The sequence below is a fragment of the Nicotiana attenuata genome, unplaced genomic scaffold (genome assembly GCF_001879085.1).
Source record: "Nicotiana attenuata strain UT unplaced genomic scaffold, NIATTr2, whole genome shotgun sequence".
In the NCBI taxonomy this organism is placed as follows: domain Eukaryota; kingdom Viridiplantae; phylum Streptophyta; class Magnoliopsida; order Solanales; family Solanaceae; genus Nicotiana; species Nicotiana attenuata.
This window is the reverse complement of record NW_017670320.1, coordinates 872,044-888,874: the sequence shown is the minus strand read 5'-3', so window position 1 is coordinate 888,874 and position 16,831 is coordinate 872,044. Positions and strand designations below refer to the sequence as shown.

The following is a 16,831-nucleotide window of genomic DNA, read 5'->3' as shown; positions in this document are numbered from 1 at the left end:
CGTACCGGAACCAAAATACGGGCCCGATACCATCATGTTCTAATCAAATTTCATTTCAAAATCCTTTTAACAATTTCAGAAAATAATTTTCTTTAAAAATTCATTTATCGGGCTTGGGACCTCGGAATTTGATTCGGGGCATACGCCCAAGTCCCTTATTTTCCTACGGACCCTCTGGGACCGTCAAATCACGGTCCGGGTCCGTTTACCAAAAATGTTGACTGAAGTCAACTTAGATGCATTTTTAAGTCAAAATTTCAATATTTCACAGATTTTTCACATAACAGCTTTCCGGCTACACGCCCGGACTGCGCACGCAAATCGAGGTGAAGATAAAAGAGGTTTTTAAGGCCTCGAAAACACAGAGTTTAATTTAAAAGCAAGTGATGACCTTTTAGGTCATCACAAGGTTAAACAAGTCATAAGAACCTGAGGAAATTTTCATACAAGTTGATGTTGTTCACGGAATCTATACTGCTAGATTTTTAAAGACAAGATTGAAAGTTTTTAATTGCTTAGAAAATAAGTTCAATTTCAGTCGAGTAAAAGATAGGGATAAAAACGGCATGCTAGGATACGGTCGAGCTGTAGATGGAACTAGTGAATTGATATCTTTCTGCTGAAGCTTGGGTAAGCAGAGCTACCCAATGGTGTTCGGTGGATAGTCGAGGTGCGAACAAACTGACCTAGTCACCACCGTTTAAATGAAAATATTGTTCGATCATAATTAAGATATGCTGCTCTTTTTCCAGACAGGATGCACATTTATTTGTGAATTAAATAGATAAGAGCAAAATAAATCCACAAGTTCTTGAAGATAGATATAAGTTCTCTGCATATATACAAAAACTATATGCCAATGTCATTATTATGTTACTATCTCATAAGACTGCAAAGTCTGTATGGATTATATGCATTAACCTCCCTGATATCTACCAAGCTAAATATCCTTCCCTAACTATCAACAAAGAAATGAGGTTTACATTCTTCCTACATGACCAATTTCTAATCAACCTGAAGTACGGGTACAGAAGTTCAGGTAACAATGTAATGGTATCACAAAGTAGTGAATGACTCACTGATCTCAAGGAAATTTTAAGACTTATTGGGGAAGCTTTCTTCAGCAATTGAATGGTCGAAGAGATCCAGTCATCCTTCTTGTCCAAAGCCTCATTTTCCTATAAAAGCTTCATGCAAAGTTCTTATCAAGTACTTTGATATATTATCAGGATTTCACACAGTAATTTCACCATAAAAAGCAAAAGTCCATCAAATGACCACTCATCTTCCAAACTTACAAGAGTAGATATGATTTCTTCAATTGTTCTTCGAGAGAAACAGCGGTTAATAATCTTCACCCTACAAGCACAAAATTGCAGAAAATAAAACTGGTGCACTGTTGAGAAGTCATAAAATCACAATATTTTCCCTCGATTCAATGGAAATTTTAGAATGCTATCCATCTTAATAAAAATAGGAAGAAGAACAACATGATACCAAAAATTAACAAATAAGAGCATAGATGATGACTTAATGATATGCCATCCTAAGTTGCTCGGGACACCGGTGCGGGTGTACGACACGGGTGCGGATCTAGAGGTCGGATCCTTCGAGATGTAAATTCTAAGATTCGGGGATACGGATCCTAGTACGGATACGGGTGCGGGGATCCGTCTAAAAGTAAAATAAGAAAATCTCTAAATTATGAGAAATTTTATGGAATACTTACGTATAGCTTGTAAAGTGTGGATTTCTTTTTTATTCTCAAGTTGTATATAAGTAAAGGATTGATTTCCTAGATAAGGTATGCTATTTTCTTCAAATTTACCCTAGTTTTGGTTCTGATTTCGGGAATCAAATTGTATCTCGTCTCGAATTTTTCTGTCTGTCGTGGTCAAAGTACCCAAAATCGTTTGGCCAGATCCAGTACGGATCCCATACCCACACCCATACTAGTGTCGTGTCGACACGGGTGCGGTACTTAAACTGCCGTGCCGGAGCAACTTAGATGCCATCAATACTATGCTATTGGCAAGTTCAAACAATCTCCTAGGCTCTGGGACTGTGTTTAGAAGGCAAGCTTCCAATAAATCAGCAGGAAAACAAACACCATAATAGACATATTAAATGAACTCACTTGTGATATGTACTTTCTTTTTTCAACTTTGGTACGTGGGAGAAGCGACTTATGATAGCAGATATGGCATCTGGATCACTCATACTGACTTTAACTAATGCTTGTTCTAGAAGTGGCAATCTCTGCAAACAAAAGGAAGAGAAAAAGCATTCAAATTAGATAAGAGATGAGAGGAATAAAATAAATAGATAAATGCTATGGAATCTGATGCATATAGAAATCAATGAACCACATATTAGATGTGTCAATGTTCATAAAGCCTTCTACCACCCCGAAATGCAAAATATAAATCAAAAGTGTACCAGTGGCTAAACGAAGATCCGACAAATCCATGTAAGAACCATTCGATGCATGATTGACAAAATCCAGATTCCCAACAAGCATGTTTAGCTTGGAACTGCTGGAAAGGGTAATTCAGAAGACCCATAGCATTTTTCTCCAGGTATGTCGAAGTCATATTTGTTGGTACCCAATTACGTGTGAAAATATTTCAATGTGCACACTGTACTCTGCATGATGCATCTATAAAGCTATATTAATTGTTATTTAAGAAAAGAAACACCAAAAGATTACTTATTACAGGCATGAAACTACTGAACTTGCTGTTGCTACAAGAAAGCCAAGTAGACTAATTTGCAGTTAACAGCATAGTCTATTGGAGGTTACATTGACCACATACCTTAACTAGAATACATTTGGGCCAAAGTGTACACCCAAGATTAAGAATCATGGTCCCAGGGATAAGATTAAATGTCATAAGAGAATAAAAATAAAACGATTAAACAAACCTATATAACAAGTGGCAGATAAGATTATCGTCCTAACACCATAAGCCTGACATCTTCCAACAGACAGTGGACTGGCAATTTTGTTATTACATGTAAAGGGGGCAACACGGAATAACACCGCTAGAGAGGTGTTAGGGGTAATGAAGGGTTATTCGGGAAGCCACAACGGGGACTGATGGTGGAATGAGGAGGTCCAAAGAAAAGTGGAAGCTAAGAAAGCGGCATATAGCTAGTGGGGAGCACGGATGAGGAGGAGAAGAGGACGTGTAGGGAGCGTTATAAGAAGGCAAGGAAAGAGGCAAAATTGGCAGTTACGGTGGCTAAGACTGCACCTTTTGAGCGATTGTATGAGGATCTTGGCGGCAAAGGAGGAGACAGGAAGCTATATAGGTTAGCCAAGATTAGGGAGAGGAAGGTTCGAGACCTAGACCAAGTGCGGTGCATCAAAGACGAAGACGGAAAAGTTCTGGTGGAAGAGGCGTTTATCAGGCGTAGATGGCAGGAGTACTTCCATAGACTCTTGAACGAGGGAAGGGACAGGAACATCGCGCTAGGTGAGTTGGAAAACTCAGGGAGTCAGAGGGATTTGGATTTTGTAGGTGTATTAGGAGCGAAGAGGTTGAGGGGGCAATGCGGAAGATGGCTAGGAGTAAAGCGACTGGGCCTGACGAGATTCCAATAGAATTTAGGAAGGAAGTGGATTGGGCAGGCTTGGAGCGGCTTACTGGGTTGTTTAATGTCACTTTCAGGACGAAAGATGCCCGAAGATTGGCAGTAGAGTTTGATGATTCTGGTGTATAAAAACAAAGGTGATATCCAGGACTGCAACAACTATAGGGATATCAAACTGCTGAGTCATACTATGAAAATTTGGGGGAGGGTGGTGGAGAGGTGGGTGCGACGTAGTGTTACTATTTCCAAGAACCAGTTAGGATTTATGCCAGGACGGTCTACTACAGAAGTCATTCACCTTGTGAGGAGATTAGTGAAGCAGTATAGGGAGAGGAAGAATGACTTGCATATGGTATTCATAGACCTAGAGAAGGCCTATGATAAAGTCCCGAGAGAGGTCCTATGGAGATGTATGGAGGCTAGCGGTGTTCCAGTGGCGTACATTAGAGTGATTAAGGACATGTACGAGGGAGCAAAGACTCGGGTGAGGACTGTGAGAGGAGACTCAGATCATTTTCCAGTGGAGATGGGGTTGCATCAGGGATTGGCTCTTAGCCCGTTTTTGTTTGCCTTAGCGTTAGAGGTTGTGAGGCGACACATATAAGGGGGATGACATAGTCGTTTTTGTTTGCCCCATGGTGTATGCTCTTTGCTGATGACATAGTCCTGATTGACGGACGCGAGACCGAGTTAACGCTAGGTTGGAAGTTTGGAGACAGACGCTGGAGTCTAAGGGTTTCAAGTTGAGTAGGTCAAAAACTAAGTACTTGGAGTGCAAGTTCAACGATGGGATGCATGAAGAAGGAGTGGAAGTGAAGATTGGTACTCAAGTCGTCCCCAAAGACATAGTTTCAAGTATCTTGGGTCTATTGTTCAAGGCAACAGAGAAATTGACGAGGAAGTTACTCTTCGTATTGGAGCGGGGTGGATGAGATGGAGGCTCGCCTGGGGGTTTTGTGTGATAAGAATGTGCCACCTGGACTTACGGGCAAGTTATACAGAGTGGTGGTTAGAACGACTATGTTGTATGGGGTTGAGTGCTGGCTCGTCAAGAAGTCCCATGTCCAGAAGTTGAAAGTTACCGAAATGAGGATGTTGAGATGGATGTGTGGACATACCAGGAAGGACAAGATTAGGAATGAAGTTATTAGGGACAAGGTAGGAGTGGCATATGTGGAGGACAAGTTGCGGGAATAGAGGTTGAGATGGTTCGGGCACGTGAAGAGGAGAGACATAGATGCTCCGGTCAGGAGGTGTGAAAGGTTGTCCATGGCGGGTCTGAGGAAGGGAAGGGGTAGGCCTAAGAAGTATTGGGGAGAGGTAGTTAGGCAAGACATGACATTGCTCCAACTTACCGAGGATATGACCTAGGATAGAAAGGTGTGGAGGTCGAGGACTAGGGTTGTAGATTGATAGATAGTAGTGTGTTCCTCCTAGGCTTACCAGAAGAACTACGACTATTTTTGTATTATCTTATTCATGGTTCTTTACTATTATTTGTTGTGTCATTCGCACCGTAACCATAATACATTGTTGTTACTATTGCTTGCTACTTGTTGCGTTATCTCCATTGTTCCTTGAACCGAGGGTCTATCGGAAACAACCTCTCTATCTCTATAAGGTAGGGGTACGGTCTGCGTAAACACAACCCTCCCCATACCCCATTTATGGGAATACACTGGGTTTGTTGTTGTTGTTGTTATGTAAGGGGGCAATATCAGTGTTGCCATTATAACTATATACTCATCAGTTTAGGCATATAAGTAACAGACATAGATTTCCTATAGAAGCAATCATATCAGTTTAGGCATATTGGTAAAAGATATTGATTTCCTGTAGAAGCAATTGAAAATGGACAGAACATGCTAAAAATTGAGGCATTATACCTCCGATGATACAAAGTGGGTTGCTAGACCTTCAAGCAAGCATTTCAGCACCATCCAACCTAGCACCAGTAAGACCAGCATATTCCCCTGCCAAAGAAGAAATTAGCCAAGGGGAACGAGACTTAACATTTATACCTACAAATTCTCTGTGTATCATGACAAAACAGGAATTAGTCTTCTCCAATAATAGCAACATAATCAGAATAAAGAAAATAAGGGAAGAAAAGGAAGGGTCATATCTCTAAATAAACTCGGGTATCATTCATTAAAACATGTCAGCAATTTTCACATGTCTTCAAAGGCTATCTTACATTTGTAATGATCAAAAGAAATTCAGCTATCAGAATGAAAACTAGGGCTGATTTTTGTAATAACTTAAGCTTGACAAATTCAGCCATCACCATGAAAACTAAGGCTGGCATCCAGCTAACTGCTCAAATATTTGTAGGGAAAATATTTTTTGAAGACTTTCATGTGAAGAGGATCAACCTAATCATGATTATATAATGAGTGTAAAATTATTTTTAAAATGAGGAAACACATGATCAATGAATGACGAATGGCGGAAAACAGATAAAAAGAACGTCCGGAAAATTTTGAAACTATAAGAGAAGATGCACCAAATAGTGTGTATGCAAGCTTTTGAACACCTTCTGCAGGAGTTAAGGACTGATTTTCTGTTTCTGACTCTTTTTTACTTTTGATTTCAAGGATATCGGGGAAGAAGAAGCAGCATTAAATGCAAAGTAGCTGACTTCACCATTGCTCTTAAGATAGCCTCAACAAGTGAGCAGCCAGGTAGTGACTTTTAATTTCAAACGATGACAAGTAGCAAACAACTTCACACTGAACTTGAATGAATTACATCAACAGCGGTAAATTCCTTCATAAATATGAACAATATGGCAAGTGAAATTACCAAAGAATCCTGGAAGTCTTGATAAACAGTAAGAAGCACCTACATCAGGAAAGAGTCCCAAAGCTGTTTCGGGCATAGCAAAAACCTACAGGCTAACGTACATAAGAATATGCTGGACATGAAGTTTCTGCTATCAATTACACATAGCAACCAAACATCAAGTTAGAAAAAGGGTTACATATTACTGCCAAAAGAAAAACCTCAATGCAAATCTGAGGTACCAACTAAAGCTCATGAAAATATAGAGTTTGTGAGGTTTTCCTCTTATTTTGCTCTAATTTTGCTAGTGTTATTCCACTGGAACATTCATATATTGCTGCATTCCATAAGAGAGAAAATATAAAGACAGAAGTTTCAAGCAAATGCCAGAAAATGTGGCAAAGATCAAATGTAAAAGGGAAAGAAGATAACAAGATAAAATCTACTACTCAAGCAGAGGCAATACCGACTTTTCTGTTGCAACTCGAAATCTACCATGTACAGAAACACCAGCTCCGCCTCCCATGACAATTCCATTAAGGATGGAGACCTTCAGTGGGCAGTCCAAACAAGATTAAGGAATGCATCAAAGAAGGTTATATCACAGAACTAGCATAACACATAACCTAGCTTAACCTGGGGTTTGCTATATGTTGCCATAACATAGTTCAGTGTGTACTCCTCTTGGAAATAATTAGCACCGAATCTCCAGTTACCTGATAAGAATAAATAGATAAATAAATAAATATGTGACTGGGTACATTAAGCTATGTGCACTTAAAATAGTTATTGAAAAACTTAAATATCATCCAGAAAGATCACAGTTGTCACCAGTCTCAGACTCATTCATGAGCATTCATAAGATACAAGCAAGCACGGATTAAATATGCCCAAGATTTCTAAACTACAAGTTAGTAAAATTGACATTAGAATCTGTAGGTGTATCAATTGATTTAACTATCAGTAATGCTTTCGCTCTAGTTCTCATGGGAAAAGCAAGCGATATTAGCATCTATAAGTGAGTCAATTGGTTTAACAACCAGTAATGCCTTACAGAAACATGAATGACCATCAAATCAATTGACTCACCTATAGATCTTAATGTCAGATTACTTCCAAGAGAGGGTCACCTTAACAAATCCAAGCCGTTATAGGGAGATTGTTTGGTACGTTGAAGTATCTTATCATGACAAGTCCGAATGTTTCGTTATTGTTAGTGCTGTCAGTTAGTTATGCAAAATCATTATGATAGTCACTGGGATCCAGTTGTATGCATCCTTCAACATATCAAGAGTAATTCAGGTCACGGACTTATATACATGTTGAAGTTAAGAGCAAAGCCGAGTACAAAGTGATTATTTACTTCATTGATGTTAAGTCACTAGCTATGTATTATAAGGGATTCCAGAAAAAGCCCAAAAATGAGCTTTGACTTGGGAAATGTGCTCCCTTTACTTTCTCTCTCCGACTCTTTCCGGCGAGTTCTCCCTCCGGTGTATCCTTCTTTACCATAGGAGACATCTTTTTCATTTAAGGTGATAAATCCTTCGAATTAATTGATATTAGAGAGGATTTCGATAGATGGTTCATATGGATAGAAAGTGGTAGTAGATTCACGAGCTGAATCAAAACGGACGAGGAGAATCTGTGGTGGGTGTGTGAACAAATGTGAAAAGCTTCACATGGATATGGAAATTTATACAGAAAGTGGGGGAGGAAGATTCAAGCTTACATTTACAGAGTTTTCCAGAACTGCACAGCTACGGCAGATATATCAGAGTTGAAACTTGGCTTGGGGATAGGAAATCAGAAATCAGCAGTTATCATACCGGAGGCTGATTACAACAGGGATGGGGAGGTATAGCAAAGAAGATATTACAATTTTTGGGGGAAGCTTCCAACCACAAATACAGAAAACACTCTACTTGCAAACCAGATCCTATTTAGATGCTGCGCAAATACTGCAGTGCCCTATACAGCAAGCTGTGCAAGCTGAGAAAACACCAAGTGAAATTACTGATGAGAGCAGATGTTTTAATGGCATTTCAACTCCTAAGGAAAGGCACTAAATAGGCCTTCGCCCTTATGCCTTTATATATAAAAGAAGAAAATTAGATAGTTGTATATAGAATCAGCCAGATCGTCTGAAGCATGAACAGAATCGCATTTGTTCGGGAGGCCTAGGGAGTTCCTTTTTTTTCCAAAGGCGGTCCTTTTCTTTCCAACTACTCCCTGAAAGCGATGTTACTAAATATCTTTAGTTGGAGTAATCTAGCCCTTGTAAATAATGTTATTCCTTTCACAGACTTTATCAGCTCTCTTACCCTGGCTTGACAGCCTGCTTTTGTTTTTCTTTTGGTTTGCTCCTTGTACTTATTATAGAACATGATGTAATGGAGCTAACATCTCTCTTTTATAATCATTGCAACTTCTTGATACGGCAATATACAACATCTTACTTCATCAAAAAAAGAAAAAATAGAGAGCAAAGCTGAGTACAAAGATATGGCCTTGGCTTACATCTGAGATTATGTGATTGAAATAATTACTTGAGGAGTTAAACTTTGAAATGTAATGAAAATAAAATTAATCTATGTTAATCAAATTGTGATAGACATTGGAGGAAGTAAATTTCACCTTCACGGATCCAATTTTAAATATCATCTAAAGACTGTATTTACCAAGCTATCACCAATTTAGCAGATTACGTACCCCGGCGAGCAAGAGGAACAACAGCTGTAACATCACCACCAGCACAGAAAGCCCTTCCATTTCCCTAGAAAATATTGATACAAGGAATGGAGTAAGATTTCTTGACAGACATTGAGATATTTGTGCATTGATATTTGTATAGTATACTGGGACATTTATAGAACTCTGCAGCGTACAACCAAAGGCAGCGTGACGCATTACAAAATTGAACGAAGAAACAAAATTAAGAAAAAATGAGCTGTTCATAATTTGAACAAAGCAACTCAAAAATCAAGCAGATCTGCCCGCTCATAGTTTGCAAATATTCTTGCAGGCAAGATACAACATTCCCTCTGTTAAGCTATGAATTCATTTTAATTATCACAGAAGATCCTACTCTTCCTACTGAATATACCTTTAATATAATCATCTTCACGTTAGAGTCTTCTTCACTGGCATAGAAAAGTTCCAAAAGCCGAGATATCTGGACAAACAAACAAGTTTGAGAGGATAGTTATCACTTATAAGATATTGTTACACTCCAAATCATTTTCATCAGGAGATCGGCAATTTACTCAACCATCGTGTGATGAAGATGGCATGATTGAAAAGCCCACATGTTCACCAAGTAAAAATAATAAGAATAACCTATTCCAGAGATCGCATGAGAAGACAGAAGAACTCGAATCAAATATCAACTTAGTTTTGTAGCAATCATTATCATGACTCTAATCTACCCAACTTTGTTGCATAAAACCTTAAATACTGGTTGAGCAAGCAACACATTCATGCATGCTTTTTCAAGTTCCATATTCATTCAGTGTTATTAGGATACTTTTTTGCTTTAATACTATATATAAAAGATATATGGTTAATAGGCAAACAGAAGAAGCAAAACATCATAGGACTAACTTAATGAAGATTGCATAACAAAGTTGCACGTCATTACTTGATATGCAGTGTTTCCAAGGAGAAGATGCAAGGCTAGGCATCTTAATATCGTCAAGGCGAGGTGCAAGCCTTTAGACATGAAGCATAAGTTCTCTCACCGTTGTGTTTACACATATTTTCAACAACGAAGTGATAATTTCAGATTGAAGGAAAGGTGAAAATGACGGCCAATAAGAAGTAACTGCGTAGTTTTATTTTTAGTTTTTGATCAGTGAGGTAACTACACATTTTTAAGCAAATACAAGTCGAGAGAAAAAAAAATTCTCCTTCGCATTACGAAGATCAACAATAGTTCTCAAGCTAAGAAGGAATATGATCTTTTTTCTATTCATTTCTTCTTCCTTTTTTTTCATGATAGATAGATAGTACCTATTTTCACAAAAAACACTCTAATAATGAAATTTAGGGTAAAATCAACTTTTATTTCTCTGCTTTATTGAGACACAGGAAAACAATGATTATGATAAGAAAGCAAATCAAATCTTGATTTTTTCCCTCATACAATGAATTAATGCGCAGAAGGTGACCAGTAATGCTTAAGGCTTAGCTTGCATTTATGGGATGTCTGAGCTGAAGCCAGAAATTTGAGCATTCATTGGAAGCACCATCATCCCCAAACAAACTCATGTAAGCATAGAAATCAAGTCCTCGTGTTAAAAATAAATAAATAAATAACTCAACTAAGTCAGACTTCAATTAACGTGTTGTTTGGATGGTTGTTTCCAGTTGTATTGTATTGTATTGTTACCTCAGATACAATGTTTGTTTTGATTGTTAATATAAAACTGATTGTATCGTATTGTTAAATCCATTGCTCCGGAATAATGAAAAACCCCATTTTATGAAACAACCAAATCGGTGTGGTGGGATTGTTCCGTATTTTCCTTTCCAATTATGCCCACACTTATTATTCTATATTTCAATTTTACCCTTTACCCTATTATTTATATTATATTCACCAAACTAATAAGTACTTTGTCTCCATCTTTTTTCGTGCAACTAGTCAACACGGTATGTCTCTTTCCAACAAACTTTTTACAGGTATCGTCTCTTTCCAACGACGGTATCGTCTCTTTCATCTCTTTTCGTTGAGTGGAGTCATCGTTGTAGTCAATTCACTTTTGTAAATATATGAAATATAAATATCGTTTACGGCTATCAATTATTAATATTTCTGTTGCATCATTGCGTATGGCGACTCTTTTTACATCACTTTCCTTTCGTTGAACTACTTTATGTATTTGTCTGCTTGTTATCACTTTCATATCATTATGTATTTGTCTACTTTACATCACTTTCATATCGTTTTATGTTGAACTACTTCAGATTGCTAATGGATTGTATTTGTCTTGGATGTGAAAACAAAATGGAGAATATTATTTACATGAACATCTGTTTTAGTATGTTCGTACATTTGTCTTTCTATATGTATATATTGTTTAAAATAATTGAGGGTATTTTAGTAAATTTAGCAGTTCAGTACAGTACAGTCAAACTAAACAATAAAGATGTTATTTAACAACAGTAAATGGTACAGTCTATCCAAACGTTGTATCCATCAAAACGATACAATACAGTACAGTACAATACAATACAATACATTATAAAACGACGGGGAACAACCATCCAAACATAGTGTAAAAGACAACAACAACAACAACTGCTGCTACTACTACTGCTATGACTACAACTAACACTTCAATCACGAACTAGTTAAGGTCGGGCTTAATAAATTATATGGATAATAATCAACAAATAAAGTTTTTTAATGGAACACAAACTATAGACAATATAATATATTTGAGGACAGTACTGTAAAGGAAACAGTAGAAAGAAAATAAAAGTAGCCCAACAAAATAATAGTGACATCATATTTGGAATACCATTTCATAAGAAAGTGCATTGAGCTTGTCAGGTCTGTTTAATATGAACGTTCTAACATTTGATGATGTCTCCTCCACCAAAATCTGACAACCAAAGGTAACAATTAAATTATTATTTTTCAAAAAAGTAAATAAACAACCAGTGAACACTTGAATTGGAGTATTAAGAGCACATTGGCATTGCACCTGATCGGTTCCGCCATCGTTGGAAGAGGCTTCAGCCATGGTTGTTCTAGCTGAGCACGGAAATTTACTGCCAGGTGGCTTTCTCTAAGCTTTTTGTCCGTTGACCAACCCGACCCGACCTGTTTCGTCTCGTCTGCCCAGGCGGGCTTATATCATGGTAATCGCCACTTTTTTTGCCTGGAATTTAAAAGTTGATCACATTTTTGTTTAACATGCCCATTGGAAAACAATTAAACTTATAATTTGTGTAGACAATAAATTTGGATCGAGAAAGTAAAATCAAAATCAAAAAATATCGCAACAATCATAGTATTTTATTTTAAATATTTGAGTGTTACAATCTCTATGAATCCTCTAATTTTGATCTTGAATATGTAGTTGTTCTTCAGATTTAACTTGATTGCTTGAACTTGACCTTGATTTGTTCTTGAAGCTTGAAACTTGTGAAAGAATTTGCAGTGTTCGATCCACGAGCAAACACTGCAAGGGAGGAGTTATGATAAGAAACTCTTTCCGATCAATCATATTAAAGTGTGACATGACCGCATTTGATTGGACAGAACATGTCACTTACACACGTGGCGCGATTTCATTAGCCTTTTAATGTGACTTGGCATGCCTTCTCAGATCCTATTGGCTTTTCCATTTGACTTGGCGCGCCACATCATTTGACACGTGGCACCAAACTGGGCCTCTAGGAAGATGACATCTTGGGCTTAACAAAGTGGGCTCATCACTTTAGCCCAATTAAATGGGCTAGCCTAATGGATTAAGACTTATTTATTTAATCCATATACATTGGACTTATATAATTAATTCAATTATATTAGCCCATAATATTTATTTGGACCATTATATCTTGAATTGTACAATATAATCCAAATTCTTTTATGGATTTAATTAAAATTTATATGACTACAAATGCCCCATACTTCAAGACTCATCAAGGTTTTAAACTTTTGAAGACTACACTTAAAGTATTTATATTTGTATACTTGAAGCGGCTCATGGAGTCAAGGTCATATGGAATGTTAAAGTAAAATCCCAAAATTATTGTTACGTGACTTGATCACGTGAAACATAAAAGCTGTAGAATTTTCAATTCAAAAGTCATCATTTTTATTTTAAGTGACTTTAAAATGATTAGCTTTTCCATGTCATACATTTCAATGAAATGCATGCTGCAGTAACTATTCTAGTTATAACTAGAATGTTTAATCCCCTTTCTCTGCCCGGACATGATAAGCACATAGAGTCCTTATTCTATTCCAAAGTGGACTCTCCAATCCGATCTCAACATGAATTGGACGTTCCTATGCACAGACGTTCACTAATCACTCATACTATAGGTGATATCTTGTTATATGCAGGATCAGGAAAAAGTCGGATCAACCATGTTAAATCTATTGTAATCAACCTTATTTTATAATTTGCAGTTTCACAAGAGGTCGTTTTTACGGCTTGAACCCGTAACTAAACGGCAACAATTCTTACACGTTAAAGGTGTAAATATGTAATTTTTGACCCTCTCCGAGATTGGGCGATGTGCACAGATAGCCACTAACAGCTTATGTCTTTATTTTAAAGCCAGCGTTTTAAATGTCTTTAGTCTTTAGCCACTGGTTTAATAAACTTTAACTGCTCGGACAAAAATACCCTTCTGCTCATGTCCTTAACTTCAGGACTTCAGGACTACATGTCCTTATCTTTTGAACTTGAAACTCTAAGTTCAGGACTTCAGGACTACATGTCCTTAACTTTTGAACTTGGAACTCTAAGTTCAGGACTTCAAGGTTACATGTCCTTAAGTTTTGAACTTGGAACTCAAACTTCAAGACCAAGCGTCCTTAACTTTTGAACTTGTAAGTCAAAGTTAAGGACCTATTGTCCTTAACTTTTGAACTTGTAACCGTAAGTTAAGTACTGCTTGTCCTTAACTTTTGAACGTGTAACTGTAAGTTAAGGACTGTCTGTCCTTAACTTTTGAACTTTAAACTCAAAGTTAAGGACTGCATGTCCTTAACTTTTGAACTTGAAACAAGTTTTGAACTTGAAACTATAAGTTAAGGACTGCCTGTCCTTAACTTTTGAAACTGAAACTCAAAGTTAAGGACTGCCTGTCCTTAACTTTTGAACTTGAAACAATAACTTAAGGACGGCATGTCCTTAAGTTTTGAACTTGAAACAATAACTTAAGGACTGCATGTCCTTAAGTTTTGAACGTGTAACTGTAAGTTAAGGATGTCTGTCCTTAACTTTTGAACTTAACTACATGTCCTTAAGTTTTGAACTTGGAACTCAAACTTCAAGACCAAGCGTCCTTAACTTTTGAACTTGTAAGTCAAAGTTAAGGACCTATTGTCCTTAACTTTTGAACTTGTAACCGTAAGTTAAGTACTGCTTGTCCTTAACTTTTGAACGTGTAACTGTAAGTTAAGGACTGTCTGTCCTTAACTTTTGAACTTTAAACTCTAAGTTCAGGACTTCAAGGTTACATGTCCTTAAGTTTTGAACTTGGAACTCAAACTTCAAGACCAAGCGTCCTTAACTTTAGAACTTGGAAATCAAAGTTAAGGACCTATTGTCCTTAAGTTTTGAACTTGTAATTGATGTCTGTCCTTAACTTTTGAACTTGAAAATCAAAGTTAAAAGATTTAAATTTGGGAGAGTCTGCGACATTATTCTTTGGCTATGAATTGAAATCATTATTTTTGTTTCTTTTATTTTGTGCTTTCCAACTGAACCATGCAAGGAGAGCAGAAGGTCTACACCCTACTTACAAAGTTCTGTTACTAACTTTTGAACCATGAATATTGAAAAGTTCTGTTAAAGAGCTTTTGTCGTTTAATGAATGCTTACAAGCGATGTGCATTAGAATGACTGTGTAGATAGGCTCCGCCACCTCAACATAATGCAACAGTTATGGAGAAGGCACGGAGAGAGAGAAGCAAGGGTTTGGGAAGAAAAGCAAGGGAAGAAAGAGTAAAAATGTCTTTTCATATTAATTTTAATAGGGCAGTGGCTATTTTTGCTCAACATTAGAATTGCTGGATAAAAAATAAATACCACCTTAAATAGTGGCTACACCATGCCATTTCTACTCCGAGATTTTATACATGTTAGCGTTCAAATATTTAATTTAGGTTTAATATCGTTATTTTAACCAGGTTTGACTCTTTTACTTTAATTTTATCATAAAAACGAAAATTACAAAAAAAAAAATAATTTCATTAATGTTTTGTAGTTTACTAGGATTTTTATTTTTATATATTTTATATTATAAATTTGTATCATTTTTATAAGAAAGAATATGAAATTTGACGCTAGTTTTATTTGGTCTTAATTCAAGAGGTCCAAGAGATGGTCCAATTTTAAAAGCCCAATATCCTTAAACCCATAAAAAACCTAGAACCTAAAAACCCTCCGAGCCGTTTTTCATCATCTGAACCTACACATACACTAATAGCCTATTTGGCCAAGTTTTTTTTTTGGTCAAAAGTACTTTTTTTTTTGCTTTTGGCTAAATATTGAGGTGTTTGGCCAAGCTTTTGGAAGGAAAAAGAAGTGCTTTTGAGGAGAAGTAAAAGCAGTTTTGGAAAAGTAGAAAAAAATAGTTCCTCTCCAAAAAGCTGAGAAACACTTTTAAAAAAAATATACTTAGAAGCAATTTTCAAAAACTTTGGCCAAACACAAAAGCAATTCGCAAAATAAGGTGATATGATCTTCTTCAACTTTAAGACACACTAACACAAAAAAAACCCTAGACCTAGAACCCTATCAGCGAACTCCATCACCTCACACCAAACGACCCCTGAACTACTCTCCGACTTCCAACACCAAAAACCAGCCATTGCTTCATCTTCTTCAACCTAATAGACCCAACTCCGTCACCCTTACACCACCAAGACCAACGGCCACACCCCCTTCCCCTATTGAGCTCCAATTCCTCGATTAAAAATCTTCTATTTCTGGTTCTACACCATTCGAATCCTTTAACACATAGAAGCTCAGATTGTTGAACTGATTTTGGCCACTAGTGAATTAGATTGGGGAGCTCACTGCTGATTTCAATCACTTCTAAGTTAACAAGGAAAATGTTAAGAGAATGCAAAACAGAAGCATGCCACAATAAGCAAGACTAAATTAGGAGAAAAAGTTGAGTTCAGATTCTCCAATTTCCAACCTTGAGCAATTTCACGGTTTCTTCCATTTACAAAACAGAACATCAGTCCGCTACTCTATCTCTTGATCTGTGGAGACAAACTGTCATTTTCAGCCATAAGTGAGGTTTCCGTTCATGGCTCAACGATTCCGGTCTCGTTTGATTTCCAACAGAGGTTCCCGGTCAACGTCCCACTTAGTCCATTTTTGAGGAATTTTCAGCAATTGCGAAGGTCCAATTCTCTCTTTGTCTTAATCTTTTATTCAACTGAAATGAAAATGGCATGAGTTTTTGTGAATTGGGTGTTATTTGATTGAGTTAATTATGATTTGTTATTGACTAGATTATGTTGATACTGACAATCATATACTTGTTGATTTGATATTTTGAGTATGTTAAATAGTCTGGGAGAATACAGTAGGATTTTGCTCTATTTTAATTAGATACCTAAGTGAATGAATATGTCATTAAGTAGTGGGTGTGAGATGGGAGTGAGATTTTAAATTAAAAAATGAGCTTGGATCATTAGGATTTTGAGTGTGATAGGAGAATCTGGGTGCAATAGAATTGGAATTGA

The 16,831-nt window shown here is 37.0% G+C and overlaps 1 pseudogene; it reads right to left on the bottom strand.

The window, feature by feature from the left end:
* Nucleotides 1-792: 792 nt before the first annotated feature.
* On the bottom strand, nucleotides 793-10,641 carry LOC109237815 (annotated as a pseudogene).
* Between the last annotated feature and the right edge of the window lie 6,190 nt (nucleotides 10,642-16,831).